General features: G+C 39.9%; 1 protein-coding gene across 1 annotated transcript in view; it reads left to right on the top strand.

Moving 5' to 3' along the window:
- The first annotated feature begins 7,104 nt into the window (after window positions 1–7,104).
- Window positions 7,105–20,449, top strand: part of cdc42ep3 (CDC42 effector protein (Rho GTPase binding) 3) — a 36,274-nt gene continuing 22,929 nt past the window's right edge. The window contains exon 1 of the mRNA XM_039737931.1: window positions 7,105–7,832. The gene's annotated coding sequence lies outside the window, so the exon portion shown is untranslated. The remainder of the gene's footprint in view (window positions 7,833–20,449) is intronic.

Genomic DNA, 20,449 nt, shown 5'->3' with positions numbered 1-20,449 from the left:
GTTATCTTTCTGGAAAACACATCTTCTTCCAAGGTGCAGACTTTTTGTAGACTTGCATCAGGTTTTCCTTCAGGATTTCCCTGTGTTTTGCTGCCCTCATTTTACCCTCAGAAACCTTTCAGGGCCTCCTTCAGTGAACCATCCATCCCCACAGCATGATGCGGACACCATTGCACTTAATGGTGGGGATGGCATGTTTTTTTAAAATGTGCAGAGTTTGGCTTACACCAAACATGGCATTTAGTTTGAAGGGCAAAAAACTGAATTTGGTCATCATGCCATAGAACATTCTTTCTGCTGACTAGAGAGTCTCTCATGTGCCTTTTGGAAAACTGACCCGAGTCATTCTAACAGTGGCTTTCTCTTTGCTGTTCTCCTTTAAAGCTGTGACTGGTGAAGCACTTGGGTAACAGTTGTTGTCTGCACAGTCTCTCTAATCTCAGGAAGTGTATGTGGGAACTGCTTCAGAGTTCTCAAAGCTCTCTTGTTGACCTTTCTCAATAGTCATCTTCTTGTATATTCACTCAGCTTTTGTGGATGGTCTGCTCCAGGCAGATTTAGATTTACCGCTGTGCCATTCTCTCTCCCATTTTTAATTATTGACTTAACTGGACTCCAAGGTACATGCAGTGGCTTAGATATTTTCTTGTCCCAATCTAGCTTCTATTTTTCAATCTTTTCTCAATGTTTCTTGGAGTGTTTTTTGTCTTCATTATGTAGGTTAGGGCACCATACTGACTCCCTACAAGCTGGATGTTCAAGATGATGTGCATTTATACTATGTGGCTGAGTGAGGAACAACAAGTCCAACAGATAAACGGGGCGTCAAACCGACTGTCCTTTTAATTAAAGTCAACAAAAAGTAAAACAAGCTCTCATTTGAATGAGATAGAAATCAAATGGTAATAAAAAATAGAGAGCAAATTAAAGCTTACGGAAATGTTCCTTCCTGAAAATCACAAAATAGGAGCAACATCATGCAGTGTGCGCTCTGCTCACAGAGTGACGCCTCCTTACAGCGACTCTGTGCTTTATACAGTAGGTGGTAGACCTGAAACATTGGGTTCAGCTACCCTCACTGGGCGTCTTCTCGGCACTGTGGAGGGAATAGAAGAGGACATGATTAGTGTCAGTGCCCCCTCTCATCCCTGAGTGGTACTACATACCTCAGATGAGACAAGGGGAGCAATCCGCTGGCACACATGCATGACAGTACAATGAATTGACATCCCAGACAGTTGATCTACAGTGAACTAATCATGTGACTTCTAAAACCAGTTGGCTGCACCAATGATGATTTAGGTATGTCACATTAATAGGAGTGAGCGCTTAGGTCAGGTCAGGTTGGGGAGCATGCACTGGTACAGTGCGTTTGCCACAGCCACCACACAATAAAACAGCTTGGGATCCCAGTTGACAACCCCTGAGGCAGACATGCGGTCCAGTCTCATCCTTCGGAAATTACCTTCTATCTTCTGCAGCCAGGTTTTACATGGGCGTCCCCTTGGCCTGGTCCAGCCACTCAGGTCCTTAACAATGAGGATCTTACGAGCTGGATCACCCTTGGGGAATCGCATCACATGACCATAGTGCCGTAACTGACACTCCCTCACAATGCAGGTAATGGACCTCATTCAAGATTCCATGAGCAACAGCTCATTCGACACAATGTCAAACCAGTGGTACCCAAGGATTTTCCGGAGAGACACAATACCAAAGGAGTTGAGTCTTCGTCTCAGGTCACTGGACAGAGTCCATGTCTCATAACCATATAGCATGACAGGAAACACCAGGACTTTTGCATAGATATCGGGAGCACTGCAGAACCCTTTCCAGTAGCCTCATGACCCCCTCATTAGATGTGAGAACTTCCACGAGGCGAATATATTTTTATATGAATTGAGAATATGAGACAAAGAAAGTGAGTATACCTAACAACTGTAGTGACTTTGACTGCATTATTTTAATGGTGTTTGATATTCCAGCATCAGCCACAATGCCGAAGGAGTTTTCATGCATTCCAGTGTTGCACTTGAATTAAGAGTGAGCCATCAAAAAAACAAATCCACCAACATATAACAGCCTTTTGGTCAGAAAACAGATTGTTAATGAAAGGTACTGGTAGTATGTATACGACTTTACCTGTGGAGTAACACATAGTACATATTGGCCAGAATGTACAGTACATACAGTTTTTGTCATAGCTTTTCATAGATGGTTATGAAACATAATTCCAAAATAAAAGCATGTGTAAAGTGTGCTAAGAAATACAAACATATGACACTGGAGAATAGAGGATACATTTCATGATCTGATGAGCACTCTTTAATGGTGAGGGGAGGACCAGGATATGATTGAAAACCTTAGGGTCCAGAGATCCTCCTTGTTGAAGAGAGCAATGCATGATGGCGGTAGTAATGTAATGGTGTGTGCTTTTTTTGTGGAACTTTTTGGTCCCCTTGATACATGCAGACTAGCATCCACATTCCCAGACATCGCTTTTCCCCAGTGCCTCATCCTGCTACTCCAGAGGGATACTGAGGTGTTCCCAGGCCAGCCAAGAAATCTAATCTCTCCAGCATGTCATTGGTCTGCCACAAAGTCTCCACTCAGTTGGACATAAGCGAAACACCCCGTACCCCTAAGGGAGGCATCCAGAAGATATCCTAATAAGATGCACAGATGACCTCAACTGGTCTTGGCTCATGAACCTTATTGTGGTGGAGGGGTTCATGTGTTCCAGTGATCCTAGAAGCTGTATTAATATTGTCTGGGCAATTGCCCCTGGTAGGGTCAGCGAAGGCAAATTGGTCCTAAGTGAGAGACCAGATTCATTTATTGATTTCTGTGAAAAGTGAAATCAAGGATCTGGTGATCAATTTTGTCACCTTTTCCTGTAACACGTGTCCCCAGACAGTCCCCCAGACTGATGTTTACTTGATTATGTTGACCTCATTTGTAAATTACTTCAGACAGAGAAGCTTCTGCTTAGTAAATAAATGTAAGGACTCAGAAGGTTGAACAGAATCATCTACTGCACTCTCAAAAGGATGAAACTGGGGCATTGAGGCAGACTCATCTTCAGACTTTTTAAAACCCAATTTTTCGAATCATTCTCTCTAATATACATGCAAATTACCTCCTATGCATTATATCTGCGTCGCAGTAAGGAGAACACGAGTTTGCTTCCCGGACCACCCCTGCAGAGAGAGCACTTTGAGTAGTGAGAAAAGCACTTTATAAATGTAAAGAATTATTATTATTATTATTATTATTATTATTATTATTATTATTACTCACCCAGATAAGGGAAGCGGGGACACTGCCCTGGAGCCAGACCCGGGTGGGTGGGCTCAATGGTGAGTACCTGGTGGTTGGGCCTTTATCCTATGGGACCCGGCTGGGTACAGCCTGAAGGAGCAACAGGTGTTGAGTCTCCAGTGGGTCCACCACTTGCAGAAGTTGTCATGAGGGTCTGGATTTGGATGGCAGTAAGAGGCAGGTGCCCTGGTGCCCCTATCCCTATCAACTAAAATGCATTTCAGGAACACACTGCATTCTACCAAACATAACTCTGGTAAAGCAGTTGATTATTGTTTTTGTGCTTCATTCTAGAAAATGGTGGTGGTACAGAAAACTGGAAAACAAATAAGAATAGAAAAGTATATCATACTGTGATACATAATACGAAAAAGTAGCTCACCCCCACCAAGACGACTGTATTATGTGGTGAAGAGAAAAATGATTACATTTGGTACTCCCATTTACAGAAGATGCTGAAAGCGATCTCTTTGTGCGTGAATACATCTCTGTGCCCTTTTCAGCATGTTCATGTACACTCTTTGCAGCGTCACAGGATCGATTCTCTGTATCGCATTTTCAACATTCAACTTCAGTTCATTTACAGTCCGCAGATTTGTCTCATTCACACAGCCCTTTAAATGACCCCACAAGAAATAGTCTCACGTTGTTAAGTCAGGCGATCATGGTGGCCATAAACCCTTGCTAATAATCCTTTCGTCAGGGAAATGCTCCCAAATAGTAGCCATAGATATGCAGGAAGTATGGCAAGTCGCACCATCTGCCACGACAAAAGTGGTTTCCAGGGGACAAACAGCAAGGAAATAAGGCAGGCGACATGACCACAGCTGCCTATCCGTCGGCAGACGAGACAGGAGTCGTCTCGGTGGAGGTGGGCCACCCTGTATAATGTACTAGAGCTGGTGCTAAAACACAGCTATGAGAACGCCAAATTAAAAAAACTAGGTTTTTTAAGGAGCTTTTTAAAATGTCCTATGGTATTAGCCTGGTGTATCTCTATTAGTAAGACATTCCAAATTATTGGTGCATAACATCAAAAGGCCATCTCACCACATCTACAGTATGCTTAGCTCTTAGAATAACAAGACCTAAGAATATGACTAGGAATACAAAGGGAGAGGCACCCCAAAATATAAAGAGGAGCAAAATTATTGAGCGCATTATATAATATTAATGGTATTTAAATTTTTTTTCTATAGGTAACACAGATAACTAATATAAACTATGCTAAGACTGATGAGATGTGCTCTGGTTAAGATTCTTGCTACTCTATTCTGAATTAACTGCAATTAATTCATGTTAGGAGTCCATTACAGTAATCAAGTTGGCTAAAAACAGAAGTGTAAGTTCATTTTTCGGCATCTTGTGATGTTATGAGAGATTTCCGTTTTTTTTCTTGGTTTAGTGGGTGAAAATTACTACTCATCCATTCCGAAATGCAAGTAAGACACAGAACGGCAGGGTTTTGAAGTATTACAGATACGTAAAGCTTTATGTCACCTGCATAACTGTAGTAGTTCACCTTGTGTTTCAAAATAATCTGTCTAATCGATTAAAAATAACAGCAGGCCCAGAATAAGATCCTTGTGGTACACCATATACAGTGGAGTCAGACAGTATTCAGACCCCTTCACTTTCTGCATACTTTATTGTGATGTAGATGTTTTACATGGATATATTTGCCAATTCTGCTCATGAATATATGTTTAATAACTAACAATGACAAAGTGAAAACCTGTTTTCAGAAAGGTTTGCAAATTTACTAAAACTCCAAACCTGACCCTTTATTATGGCACTCCAAATTGTGCTCAGGTGCATCCTGTTTGCTTTAGCTGTCCCTGAGATGTGTCTAGATCTTGAGTCCACATATGGCAAATTGAATTGATTGCACATTATTTAGAAAATAACACACCTATGTATTTAATAGTCTACAATTCACACTGCATTTCCCGACATAAACCAAGCCATGGCATCGAAGGAGGTCACTGTAGACCTCCATGACCAAATTATAGTGAGGCATAGATTATTGCAAGAGTAAAAAAACATTTCTATAGCTTTGGCTGTTCCCAGGAGTACAGGGGCCTCAATGATTGTGAGACAAAAAACATTTGAAACCACCAGGATTCATCCTAGAGTTGACTGTCTGGCCAAATTGAATAACCGGGCAAGGAGATCCTTAGTCAGGGAGCTGACCAAGAACACAATGATACCTCTAACATGGCTTCAGAACTCCTCTGCTGAGATAGGAAAGAAGACCATCGCAGTGGCAGTCCATCAATCAGGTGTTTATGGTAGAGGGACAAACGTGAGTAAAATGCATTTGACAGCCAACTTGGGAGTTTACCACATGGTATTTAAGGGTCTCTGGTCTAATGAGATAAACATTGAAGTCTCTGGAAGAAACTTTGTGGCTGGTGCAGTCCAGGCACTGTTAATCACCTGCTTAATACCATCCCTACAGTGAAGTGTGGTGGTGGCAGCATCTTGCCTTTGGGGTGCTTGTCAAAAACAGGGAAAGGGAGACAGATCAGAACTGAGGGAAGGATAATTACAGCTAAGAAAACCTACTCCAGAGTGCATATGACCTCAGACTAGGTGACAATTTACCTTTTAACATGACAATAATAACCTGAAATATACAACCAAGACAAAGCTTAGAGACTTTGTGACAAATCTCTGACTGTCCTTGAGTGCCCCACCCAAAGCCCAGACTTAAACCCCTTAACAGATCCGTTGTAAATGTTGTTGAACAATATGATGCAGATTATTGATTTATGATGGATTACATAACTTCATAAATATATATATATATATAGTTTAAAATATCAAAATTTAAAACGTGATGTGTATAGTAAATTTACATGTTACAATTCGTTTGTTATAGTTAAATGACTTTAAGATAATGTGTATGTAAAGTAATGTGTCTTGCAAGAACGCACTTAGGAGTTATCGAGAGAACATGAGAAAGACCATGGACCACAGGTGAGCAGATGTCTCTCACGAGGCTCTGCCATGTTGCATTCAAAGTTAAAACTATAGATGCCTGAAGCTAAAGCAGACAACCAAAGTGACTCAAGGATTTAAGAGCCTCTTTTCATGACAAGCGGCCAACGAGGTATTTTATTTGTAAAACATCTTTTGTTTCATGTTTGCACTAAATGTTTTGTATTTCATCATGTGTGCACGCAAATTACTATGTATTTGCTAATGTGTTTTGTACTGATTACTCACCATGTAGTTCTCATGCCGTGGAGGCGTGACGGTGTGAGTAAGACAAGTCCAATCAATAAACGCTCATTTCAAAGAACCCGACCTGTGTCTGTGTTGTTGTGAAGAGAGCTACATCCGTTGCAGAGACATGAACATGGCATTTTATGGATGCTTCCCATTCAGCATGATGGAGCTTGAGAGGATCTGCCAGATAGAATGGAATAAACTGCTCAAATCCAGGTGTACAAAGTTTGTAGTGACTTCCCCAAGAAGACTCGAAGCTGTAACTGCTGCCAAAGGTTCTTTTACAAAGTACTGAGTTAACATTTTGAATACTTCTGAAAACATGTTTTCTCTTGTATCATTATGGGTTATTGAGTGTGATAATAATGACAAATGTCCATTTAAAATTATATGTTAGTAGAAAGCGAAGGAGTCCAAATGCTTTCTGAATCCACACTGTAAAATATCACAGACCCCTGATTTACAGTCACTAAAACTAGCAAGATTTTGTTTGCTAACTCTTCTTCTCATCTCCTTACCTTCTGTTTCTTTTTTTTTCTTAGTAATACCCTCATTGTTCAAAGCATGCAGATGGAAATTGTATAGCCAGACCAATACTGCGGTAGATTTTGGATAAGCGAGTGGGATCCCTTGTATGATCTTTACTGTTTCAGCCTCTTTGACAGACACAGAGAGAGGGAGAGGAGAGCGAGAGAGGGGAGGGCCACAAGGAGAGAGCAGAAAGTCCAGCCCACAGGGTACACTGCCTCAGTCTGATGCGCCTGCCTTCTGCTCCAAGGCTTCAAATAATGCTCAGATTGATCACAGGCAAGCAGTCTTTGTTGGCTATTCCCACATCACACCATTTGAAAGGAGAAAAAAAGACATCTAAAGATAAAAGAGATACCTGCTTCTGATCAAGACCTGCTGCAAAAAAAAAAAAAAAGAAAAGAAAAAAAAAACAGCATTCCCTGAACAGCTACTGAGACGGGAGACAAAAGACTGGATGACTTTATTATTGAGCTAAAAAAAAAAGTTGACTTTAAAGTGAAATTCAACACTACTGAAATGGACAGGAGCTAAATGACAGACTGGTGCAGGTGCTGGATACGTCTGTTAATGGGAGTGTTGGGCACAAAATAAAAATAATACTGATGACAAAACAGGTTTTCCTCCTGCTACTGTTTTCAACTCGCTTGTCGCAGGATTGTGATTAAGACACACATTGGTGCATCTCTAAGGTATTAAGCTCAATTGAATAATAAGACGCTTTGTGGAACGATTTGACAAGGAATAAGGTAAGAAAATCACAAGTTCTATTTTCATTTCATGTTTTGTTGCACTTTTGGCATTAAGTTAAATTTTTATGAGAATAGTCACCTGTGGTCACTGTGACTGACTGGACAGTACAACTTTTCACTTATAATAGTTACTGTGATTTATAAATAACAAATTTAGGAAAGATCACCGAGGAGTAGTGTTACTATCCTGTGTTGGCATGTGTCTAAGTAATAAATAATAATAAGGAATAGTCACAGATTTACATTGGAGTGGTTGGTTATTTACAGCACTAACGTATTTTAAGTACAGCTGTATATGTTACATAGCAAAGCAGAAAACAATGTTAAGGCAGAGCTATTTATAACGTGACCCAAATTTGCCATATACGATATGATGAAGAATTTTTGGAGCAGCTGGATCCTTTCAGATTGGAAGGACATATACAGTAACTCACTTTTAATATTCACTGCCGCCTCTGTTTCTTCAATGAAAAGCTCTAAAGCAGATGTTTTTTGATTGCCTCATAAAGTAATCAGATATGAGTTATTTTGAAATATTATTTGATTATTTGAATATATGAACTAAATAAATTATTTTTATTTTATCCATCGAATTACTGAACCTGTTCAATTCAGTTTTGGGGTTATCAAATTAATCTGCGCAACATCCCGGACGGGATGCCAGTACACAACAAGACACCCTCAATCACACAACCACACCAGGCCAATCTGGCAATACTAACTAAACTAACCTACATTTCTTAGAGATGGAGAAGGAAAACTGGGGCATCCAGAAGAAAACAGGGTAAAACTGCAAACATCATGCAGAGGGTGAGCTGTCTGGGATTCAAGCCCCATCTTGAGGAGCTGTTGTGCAGCAGAGGTGACTACTGTGGCAGAAATCTTATTGTATTTGAAACCTATTAGTCTGTTCTTACTGGGGTTGGCTCCAACTTCCACAAAACCCTACCATGGATTAATGAGTTAGAAAAATGGATGGATGGATCGATGGATGTGTGGATGGATGGATAGTCTAATCTCAAGCAGCATTGTGTCTAAAGCAGGACGCACTGATGGACAGCCCAACGTACCTCACACACACCACAGAAATGCCAATATTAACCCACACCAAACTGAGAGTAGACAATAAAGCTGCTATAATCCACATACCTGAGGAAAATCCCCAGTGGACAAAGTGCAAAAGTCCACATTGACAGTGACTGGGCTGGGATTTATACAAAAGAGCTGTAAGGTAGCCATTTTATTCTGTCTCCATCCATCCATCCATCCATCCATCCATCCATCCATCCATTCACTTTCAAGTTCGATTAATCCAGTTCTCGGTGCTGGGAGGTACCATTAAACATTTGATCTATCTTGTCTGCTTTTCTTAATTTTTTTAATCGGGGTGATTGATGGTTTGCCAGAGCCCACCTTTGTGGCAGAGGTACCAAGAAGGCCCCAACCATGAATGGGGTACACCAAACAAATTTAGAATTGAAAATTGAAAATTAAAGAAACTGACATGGATGTGATTAGAGAGTGCAAAGTTCACAGAGCTGGGATTTGAACCAGTCTCTCCAAAATGTGAGATAGCACCACTGTGTTGGTCATACAAAATAAGTTACGGATGAACCCTTGTCTTCATTATGTCTTGAATGAAAAACAATAGGAATGAGATGTTATCTTCGTTTAGTATACTTTGCTGTTTCTTGTTCATATTGATTGTGATGGTGACCAGGGTTCAAGTCCTGGGTTCAAGCTACATGAAGTATGCATGTGTTGGGTGGACTGGAGTTGTTAAATTGGTGTGTGTGTTGCTCATACTGTGATGGGCTTTCTCCCTGTCCAAAGATTGCTCCTACCTTGTGCCCAATGCTTGCTGGGATGCCCCATGACTCTGTTATAGATTTAGATTTAATAATCAGGTTTAGAAATGGATGGATGGATGGATGTGATCCCTAAAGGCAGTTTGTTTGTGAACAGTAGATCATACAGATAACACTTAAGATGATCAGATGTGCATCATGCAGGCCCTCAAGGGTCTTATTTCTGGTTCGTTTTTTGTCTCCTAATTATTATTGATCACTGCTGCCTGGATAGGCTTAGGTCTCCCATATCCTAAACTGGATAAGCTAGTTACAGTATATCTCAGGTTATTTTCCTGTTCCATCGTAAGATGGGGAAGAGGTCAAATATGTAGCAATGAACTTGAACCGATGGCCAAAAAGGTTCCTAGGTTTACTTTTTGTATAGCTTTATTATTTTAAAGCATGTGTTCTGCTTGATAAGGAGGTGAGGACAATGGATAGATGAATGGATAGTTCTTTACCTTAACAGTTAGGAATCTAAAACAGCTGAGGAGCAGCACTCTATTATATCCAATATGTCACACAGAAGGTAGCTTGTGCTGTTGTGTACAGCTGGAAATTTGCAATTTTGGCACATAGGCACTTGTTAGCAGCACTAGTTCATATTAAATTTTACTGTTTGACAGTTGGGTGCGACAGTGGTTTGCACTACAGGCCTCACAACTCCTGGGTTCAAATCTGGGCCGACTCTTGTCTGCACGTTGTTCACGTCCTCCAGTTTCCTCCCACATTCCACAGGCATGCATGGTAGGCTAGTGGGAGACTCCGACTGAGCCCCTGGTATGAGTGAGTGAGTAAGTGTGCCCTGTGATCGACCCCAGTGATGAATAAAGCAGGTTCATAAAATGGATCTTTGATCCAATGTCTTTAGGGCCTTCACATATTTAATACATTGTTTCCTATTTTCTACTGATTGGATTTTTCTTATTGTATTCAAGTTCAGTTGAGTCGCCTGTAGAGTAACACAGTAGTTCATCTCCTGGCCCTCTGATTATAATTACAGGACTGTGACGCGTTGTTTTTCATTGCAAATTAAATGCAGCTACCAGAATAGAAGTGCAGTGCAGCCTTGGAATCAAAATAGCTTAAGATGGCCTCACAAATTTTTCAGGGTTATCTGGAGAAAGCAATGAAATCGAGAAGGACACTGCAGAGGAGGAATGAAACAATTTGCCAGAACAACAAGATAATGTATCAGAGTAATCCAAAAATGTGAAGTATTTATGAAAATGAATGTTTACTTTTCCTTTGCCTTGGTTGAATAAAAATCATACTGACCGATAAGAGACTTGCTGCTCTATTCCCCGCTGTATTATTTAAATAGGATTATGCTTAAAAAGGAAACGTGTTATTTTAACCACGCATACTAATCCAGAAGCACATCTGATTTCTTGCAGCTAATGACAGCAGGCAGTAAACCTCCATAAGTGTGCTGGCAGCCCCCTCAGCCTGTACCATGTTTGAGGTTGCACATAATGGCCGCAGTAACTCATCTGTTAATCACACTCATTTGTGTTCACAAGAATTACTTAGAAACGCTTTGAAATCACTTCAGTTTTTTTTTTTTTTTGTTGTTGTTTTTGTTCCACCACCTGCTGACTCAACGGTGCAAGAAAACCCCTACATATGATGTACCGTTTCAGCACGACTTGATGTCTAGTTATGCAGTTCCAAAAAAAAACTTCTTTTAGACCAGGAAGTCACACCCTTATGTTAAAAGAGTAAAGCAATATGTTGTTCATGTCACATCAACCGACCCTGGGGGTTCAGTTTCTAATCGGATACAAGGGGTTGAAGTTACTGCTTGTCAGAGGTGGCTGGGGTGGAGACCCGGCCGGGATGCCCAGGAGGACTGGAGGAGGGCTTGCGCCTTCCCCAGACCATCTGGGGGTGACCGCCCTGGTTCCTTTGGGGGCCAACGGGTAGAGGGCTTGGAAGCACAACCCTATAGGGGCCCGTGGTCACCGCCAGGGGACGCCCCAATGCCTTGGGATCCCTGGACCTCAGCACTTCCGCCACACCAGGAAGTGCTGGGGGGAAGAGGAGCAGGAACACCCGGAGGACTTCCGGCTACACAGTTGGTGCTTCTGCCGCACGCTCCTCAGGAAGCACCTGGAGCCCATCCGGGCGTGCATAAAAGGGGCCGCCTCCCTCCAGTCGACGGCAAGAGTTGGGTGGAAGTGGACGGAGCTCGGAGGAGAGGAGTGGAGGTGGTCTGAGGGCTGAGCAGGGCATTGTGTTGGCCAGGACTTGAAGGGGTGATTGGTGCTGCAGCACTGGGTTGTGCACTGTAAATTAGTATTGCAAATAAACGTGTGTGGTGAACCAACATGTCTACCTATCTGTGTCCGGGCTGTACCCCACACTGCTTTTCAAAAGACTTTGAAAAAATCAGGATTGCTAATTTGGGTATTTGTGGTGTTGTTGTTTCAAGTTTGCTGATCATGAATATAATTATATGTTTGATACATGATTCTTTACTGGCTGCGGTGGGCTGGCGCCCTGCCCAGGGTTTGTTTGTTTTACGCCTTATGTTGGCTGGGATTGGCTCCAGCAGACCCCCGTGATCCTGTAGTTAGGATATAGCGGGTTGGATAATGGATGGATGGATGGATTCTTTACTGGTGGTCTTGTCCCTATGAGAGCCACTCCTCAGTAGGTTACGAAATACAGATTTCATACATAAGCATGTAGGGTATTGTTTAAGACAATTTTCAAGGACTGTGGTGACAATTATGATGTTATTTATTTTGTATTTTTAATTCTTTACAAGTGATCAGGTCCTCTATGGGCTACTAACAGTAATGACAAATTTCTATCACAATTGAGAATATTTAGGCTCAGACATTTAAACTGAAGTATACATTTTAATATTTCAAATATTTGATGCAACTGTTCTTGTTCATTGTGTACTTGTACCTCATGAACTAAATCATTATATTTCTTATGAACACACCAAATTAGACTGGTTGTGTGCTAATTGAGGCTTTTTTTACATTCCTTTTATGGCCAACGTTATTTTTAAGCTCTACCTGATAAATTCCTTTATAGCAGAGGAAGGGCCTTCTTTATTTGCACTTTGATGCTGAATAGGAGTTTCCGATTTGGAAAGTCCATGTGAACGCCCTGCAATCTCAAATCCATGTGTCGGGCAGTTTGGAGAAAACAAAGCTTAACTGGATTCTATAACTTGTGACATAACATTGACCTTTCACCTTAGTCAATTGGATAAAATATAAAATATACCCAGAAATGCAATAGTATGTGGTCAAATCACATTTGGAGTGAAGCGAAAAACATTCAGTACATTTTATTAATTTTTTAGTTCCATGAAAAAAACAGTAACGAATCAACAGCGAGCTTGCACATTAATGGATATTCCGACCGAAAATTCACATGAATACTGTCAAGTGGGAAGGTGAAATGTCACAAGTTAGGGCTCCAAAAACCTTTGTTATGACATGAATGCACGTTGGGTTGGTGTTGATGGCTCCGGCTCACCGGGGTCTTGCTGGAGCTAGTGAGCTAAACCAGTAACTTCACTTACTTCCAACTGATATTGTGATTATGGCTTCATGGCACATGGTTTTATGCTCATGATAAAACGGATCCCTCCATCCATTTTCTTAGCACACTCTTTCTCTGGCAGGATTGCCAAAAGTCATGATCTACATTAGCAGCAATGGACCTAATCGTGGATGTGATACCAATCCATTTCATGGCACACCCCCACCCTTGACCACCCTCGTCATTTTAAATTTACCATTTAACGTAACACATGTGTCTTTGGAATGTGGGAGAAAAACTGTGAAGTCTGTAGATAGAACCCGATTCCCGATAGATTTTGGGCAGCAGACTTTACAAACTTTATTCAGTTTTAGGGAGTACATTTTTATGAAAATGATTTTAAAAATAGCTCTCTGTGCAAAAAAGGTAGGTTTAGATCATTTTTTTTTTTTTTTGCAGTTGTTTTCTGACATCGAACAGGATAGAAAGTAGAGTTAAATTTCTGAGTCTGCTGTAATTACAAAGCTGAATGTAAGAGGGGAAGTTTCAGATTAATTTGTTTTAGTGCTGGCACAGGCTGAATCTTTAGCTTCACACACTGCTGGTTTCAGTTTGTGCTTTATTAAATCAAGATTTGTTTTTGTATGGCTGGGGGTGGTTAGGAAACAGTGCTTCTGCAGCATTCCTGAGAAATACCAAATGTCGCCCCCTCACCTGGCCCACGTGTATTCAAAACAGTCCATTACAGACTTAGGGAATGGATGCTGCTTCTCGTCCACAAAATCCATGAAAACAGACACCGCTAAATTCTTAGGTTAAAGTCAGTCAGCAACCTTGCTGTCCCAATGACTCCCTACAGTCATCTTTATAAAGGCTCATTCAGCTTTCTGGTGCACCACCTCTAGTCTACAAGTGTCTGTCAGTTAACCATCCATGTTCTAATCCTGCTTATTCAAAACTCAACAGGGCACCGGTCCATTAAAGGCCATGCTGTCACACTTAACGCTACCACACTTAGTCATATGGAGCCAATTTAGAGACGTCAGTTAACCTGACCTGCACGTCTTTGGGATGTGGGAGGAAAACCAGAGACACTTGGAAGAAAAACATGCAGTCGCTATGAGAAAATGAAAACTCTGTCCAGACAGTGGCTAGGCTAGGAATCAAATGCAAGTGTCCTTGAGCGGTACAGCGTCACTGAACACTGGGCCAACACACTCTCACCTGCTAGTTATAATCTTTCATTTCCATTTGAAAATATCAACCAAAGCCTCCTCTTCTTCTGTTGTTTTTGGAGACAATATAAATAATTTTCAGCGGGTTTCAAATGGAATCAATTGTGAATTTTCTTACCTGTATCTACTAATATGAATAATGAACATACTAATGTTTGTCCATTTGGATGTTCCGTTCATCTATCATTCATTCATTTTGACCTAGGCAGTTCAGGGTCATAATGAGCTTCTTACCATTATGTTATGATTCTGCACCATTGTTATGACACAGCATCAGTGCATCCCCGGAAATACCATAACTAACACAATCGACATGACGATATAAACAGTGGCACAGCAGACATGTCATTTTCAGAGTTTGCAGATAATCCAACAAAAAGCAACCTTTGTGAACACATTACATGTGCTGTTTTGACTCTGGTCCTTGAGTTTTGCTTTGATTTTCTTCGCTGTGTTTTCTTGATTAACGATTTGGCTCAGTTGAAAGGTAGAACTGCTTGTCTGGTTTCGATTATCTGATACTCTTAGTTTTATCTCTCGCAGTCTTCCCCTTTAAAGCATTGTGGCCTTTCCTGTAAGGCTTAACACATTAAAATCAAGTTGTGGGTAGTATGTTTTTATTTGATCACACGTAACAGATGCTGTAACCTTAAAACAAGCAACGGAAGCTGATCATTCGGGCAAGTTTACACGTAAAGGTGTACCAAAATTATAGTTGTTGTTGTTTAGATCTCAAAATTTGTAACAGAATGTTTTTTCAAACTCTTTTCTTTAGAGCAGGGGTCTCCAACTCCAGTCCTGGAGAGCTACTGTGGCTGCAAGTTTTCATTCTAACCCTTTTCTTAATTAGTGACCAGATTTTCCTGCTAATGAACTATTTCTCTGTATTTTAATTGGCTTTTCTTGAGACTCTGACCCGCCGAATTGATTCTTTTTTCCTTAAACGGCACCTAAACATAAATTTGATTTGAAGTGAGTCAACAGATGGGGTCTCAAACTCCAACTGAGGCCTTCACCTTTCTTTATTTTCAGTTATTGTGTAATGGACGCAGGTTGTTTTATGTGTTGGCTCATTTTGTGTCTTAACATTGTTTGGTTGCTAATTAAGGAAAAAAGAAATAATTAAGGGGCCTGAGTCTTAAGTTGTGCAACAGTTAAAATTAAGGCAAAGAGTTAATTAGCAGCAAACTCTGGTCACTAATTAAGAAAAGGGTTATAATGAAAACCTGCAGCCACAGTAGCTCTCCAGGACTGGAGTTGGACACCCCTGCTGTAGAGATTCTGTATTTTAAACTTTTTTTTCCAATTCCTTTTCTAGAGTACACACAAGTTTACTGCATCCCCTAAATGAGATGGTGCCAGAAACACCTCCAACTAACACATTCACAGTCACGGGCTACAACAGGATGGATACATACATTAACGTAATTTGAAAAACAGAATAACAACACAGTAACTAAAATGGAACAAAAATCAATGAGGAAAATTAATTTCAAAGAAACAAAATGTGGAAAAATGATCTAGAATGAAGTAAAACAAACTCAACCCACCAAAGGTCCTAACCCATATAGTTCAAGGATTTTGCTTATTATTTTCTTTTGACAATGAAAACTATGAAAAGCATTGCATTAATCTCTTTTTTTATTATTGACCACTGCCACTGTATATTTAACATATTTGAATCCCTCATGTTTTCCACATGTATTGCTTTAATACCCTTTCAATGCTCATTAATTTCTAATAAGCACCAGGCCTCATTTGTAATATCTGTGTATGCCTTTTGAAGTATCTTCACACGGTCCCATTTAAAGTTCAAAGCAAAGTTTTGAATATCGTAGCATAAATAATAATTTGGAGGGATGACTGAAGCTAACACGAGCTAAGCAGTAGACATTACCAGCGAGAGAAGCACAGAGCATGCTGTTTTCACATATAAATTACACAACAAAGCAAGTTTTGTGGAGCTGGTGCTTTGGCGCTGAAAGCAGTACAACAGTCGTGTTAGACTATTTACATTTGCAATGTCTACACCTGCCAGACAGCTGTACTTTTCACAGAGTCAGTGACCTGAGTACATTTTGCAAAGAAATTCAAGCAAACAGTACATTCAGAGTTGACGAGTTGTATAAAGCATGTCGTCAGCTTTTTTATGGGCTTTACTTTGTCACCTCTGAGAGAATCTATTTACTTCTGAACTGTTAGTTAAAGAAAGCTCCAGATGTGATGAGCTCACAGGGAAATTCTTGAATAAATAGCTAAGGACCATAAAGAGTAGCATGTACATTTAAGAAGATAAAAAGTCTTAGGGGTGAGAGTTTTGTAACACAACAGTTCAATGTAGTTGCACATAAGTGCAAATGGCATATGAAGAAATTAAAATAGGCATAGATAAACAGATAGTACTTTATCCGTAGTTTCTTAGGTGGGCTTGTCATGTATAGGATCTGGGAAGATGGTGCATACTGTATATCCCAGGAATATCAATAAAATGGTGAGAACCAACTTTCAAGAAAGTGTCTGTCTATTACAGGGTATACATTTCTGGGATAATATTTATATGTCGTAGAATATTATATGACAGTGGGAATGGCAGGTCTGTAATTAATAAACAAAATGCCCGATTGTGAGGTTCCCTCAAACTCTACCTTCCACCTACAGTGATTTTTTAACTTGCTGACTGCCCCCCACATTCAATTTCACCTACCAAGAAGCCCTGGAGGCTGTGCCTGATTACAAGGTTGGTATTAGCAAACAAAGAAGTATAAAGGAAAGAGCAAGATGGTGTCACCTCTATACCTTCTGTATTGTGTGGCCAAGTCACATCTGTTTTGTTGATTGGTTTTAATTGAAATGTCCTTCTGAGAAGGTTGGGACTACTCCTGTCAAATCTTTCTGCTTCGAGGCTAACTAGGGTTTAAAGGTGATCATGTCTAGGAAATATCACGTTCCTGAATAGAAGTTTAAGAAGTCACTCTTTTTATACGTGCAAATCAAGCATTCCTTAAAGGTATAGTCAAAGATCTTTCAAATATTTTTGGTGAGCATCTCTTACTGTAATTGTTTTATTTCATCTTATATGGTAATTGTTAATGCACAACTATTACATTTGTGTTCATTATATCTTATATGGTAATTGATAAGGAGCACTTTTTAATTTTATGTTCAGTGTACATATTGAATGCTAATTGCTAAGATCTAAATTAATTTAGACTTCATTTGTTAAGGGAGGCTTAGTGGTGGAGTAGTTAGCTCTATTGCTTCCTAGATCTAGCAAGTTTTGTTGGAATTCCAGGCCAAGTCACCATCACTTAACATGATGCACATTCTCTCCATTTCTGTATTGTTTTTTTTTTTCGATTGGTAGTCTGGTGGTTTGTGAGGTCAAATTAGATCTGAAAAAGTAAGTGACTGGACTATAGATGGATTGGAGGCCCAGCCAATGTTTGGGTCTGACGTTGTCCCCAGTGATAAAAATGAGGCCTATGAAAATTTAGAATTGGATTAGGTAGGTTTTAGAAAGTTATTCCTTACTGTTAAGAGTGTTCATTAGTTATTGTTAACAGGCCGGTGGTTTCTGTTAAAGAGGTCTTGATGGCTCCTTCTTTTGATATCAAGCATGTGTAAGAGTGGCTTAGAATTGTTAAAAAAGAAAGAGTAAAAAAAATCTTACATATTTAGTGTTAAACAGAATCTTACAATTTTATTTTTTATGGAGCATTTTATTTTGTACAGTGCATTTTTGTGTTAATTGCTAAAAAGTTTCTATCAGGATTATTATATTATACTATTATAAAAAAAAAATCTTGGAAGGAGATGAGACGTGATTTTCTCAAAGAGACACTTTCACGTCCCACGCGATATTGTCAGACACATTTCTTGTAGAGAGAAAGAAATGATATTCACGCAATTATGCGCTGCATTGTCACAATGTAATTCCAAACACGGAATCAAAATTCAATGTGATATTGATTAAAAGGCAAAAGCGAAAAGAGATTAAATATATGGACATAGGTGACATGACAGAAGTGTGATGTGTGAGATGCAGATCACCCCGCACGGCAGCAACAGTAGCAATCCAGCAGCTGATCGAGCAAAGAGGAGGTAACAAAAAAAACTATTTGTTTCTCATTGTATCACCATTTAAGAGGGGGTTTCGGAGGAGCAACCGCATCTACTTGGGGTGTGTTCAGCCTACCTCTTCACAACGCAAGCAGCAGAGACGCAAAGTGGCTGGCGCATAACACAGGCCAGGGGTTTGGCAAGCAAAGTGAGCAGGGGGCGAAGCACACTAGTTTTTTAAAAAGATAAGCAGGTTCATGTTAATCCACTAGAATTGCTGACTTGTGTCTCCAGAGTTCTCAGTTTAAAATGCTGGCCAAGGCGCTACCTGTGTGGGGACCTTATGTTGTCTACACCAGTGTGGTTTGTCGAATAATTATGTAGACTTTGTTTGCACATCCCAAAGACTGCATCTTAGGTGGCATTATTATCTTCAATTGGCCTGGAATTAATTAGTTATATTTATTTGATTTGATATTTATTTTTGATATTTTTACATGGTAAAGATTGCTAAGATGTCCAGGGGCCTCATGTATAATGCCGTGCGTAGAACTCGCACTATAACATGGCGTAAGCACAAAAGCCGAAATGTGCTTACACACAGAAAAATCCAGATGCAGGAATCTGTGCGTACTCCAGCTTCCACGTTCTTCCGCTACATAAATCCCGATCAGCGTGAAAACTAACGCTCGTGCACGCGCATTATGTAACGCCCAAATCCTCCCAGAATTACGCCTATTTGAATATGCAAATCAATATAAATCGCCCTTAAGCGCAGCCTTCTGTGAAAAGACAATGGGAAAAGCACGGGAAAATATAAGAATTTCAGCGAATACCAAGTGGAGGCAAAGGAAAAACATACTATTTGTTCAAATAAACCGTGGTATAATCAACAAAAGGAAGTTGATCGAGTGACATAGCGTGTTGGAGAAACTTGAAAGCTCACATTCACAAAATCGCACAGTGCCGGAAATAAAAAAGAAGTCACATATCAAAGTTGCCGTGAAAAGACGAGTTGTAAGCCCACTGTCTGAGTGTCATATGAAAGTTTATTAGGGTACAGAGAAAAAAGGCACACGGTGGGGAAAAAGCACGAAATGTCAACTTTAATCTCGAATTTTCCACTTTAATCACGTAGTTTATTTTGTCATTTAGTAGAACATTATAAACTTCATCTTAAAATCATTTAATTAACCAGTTTCTCAAAATTACATCGTAATTAAAGTAGCACGGTAAATCATTTAATTAACCAGTTTCTCAAAATTACATCGTAATTAAAGTAGCACGTTAAATGCTTTGTTTTGTATTTGATCTTCTACTCGTATGTGATCTATGTGTGTGAATCACTACTTGCTTCTTAAACTGGCTCTCTTCCTCCAACTGGACACAGAGTCCATTACATTTGTGATATTACAGCTCTCTGAATAACTAAAATACTGAGATGTATACGTGATGTCATTTTCATGATGATAGGAGCTAAAGCACGTTATTAAACATGTGTTTCATGAGCCTCGTGCTCATGACAAGCATTTATCCTTTGTCCAAATTTGTCGCTGCGTTTTAGCTGTGTTGTTATTTTCTCTTCTGTTTTATATTCAATATATATTGGCGTGGCCACCCCAAGAGTCCTTGCTTTTCTTTCCCCAAGTAACCGATCGCCACACAATCAGCTCTGTAATAGACGTTAAGCCATCTGTAAGCTTAGCGCCGATTCTTCAAAACGTTTAAAGAACATTGAAATATCTTCGTAGTACATGTTTAATTATTCTATCCTTCACGACACTCCCAGTGAAGAATATAGATTATTTAAATGAAGTTAAAGTTTTATGTGTATAATTTAACAAACATATTTTGCTGCATTTCACCTTAAAAATGATATCGTCATCATATGTAAATACGCGCTTTATAAAGTGGCCCAGGTTGTGAGATATTATAACTGTAGTGCAAGTTTACAGTGGGGTGA

This window comes from Polypterus senegalus, chromosome 16, assembly GCF_016835505.1.
Source record: "Polypterus senegalus isolate Bchr_013 chromosome 16, ASM1683550v1, whole genome shotgun sequence".
In the NCBI taxonomy this organism is placed as follows: Eukaryota; Metazoa; Chordata; class Cladistia; order Polypteriformes; family Polypteridae; genus Polypterus; species Polypterus senegalus.
This window is presented reverse-complemented; position numbering and strand designations above follow the sequence as displayed.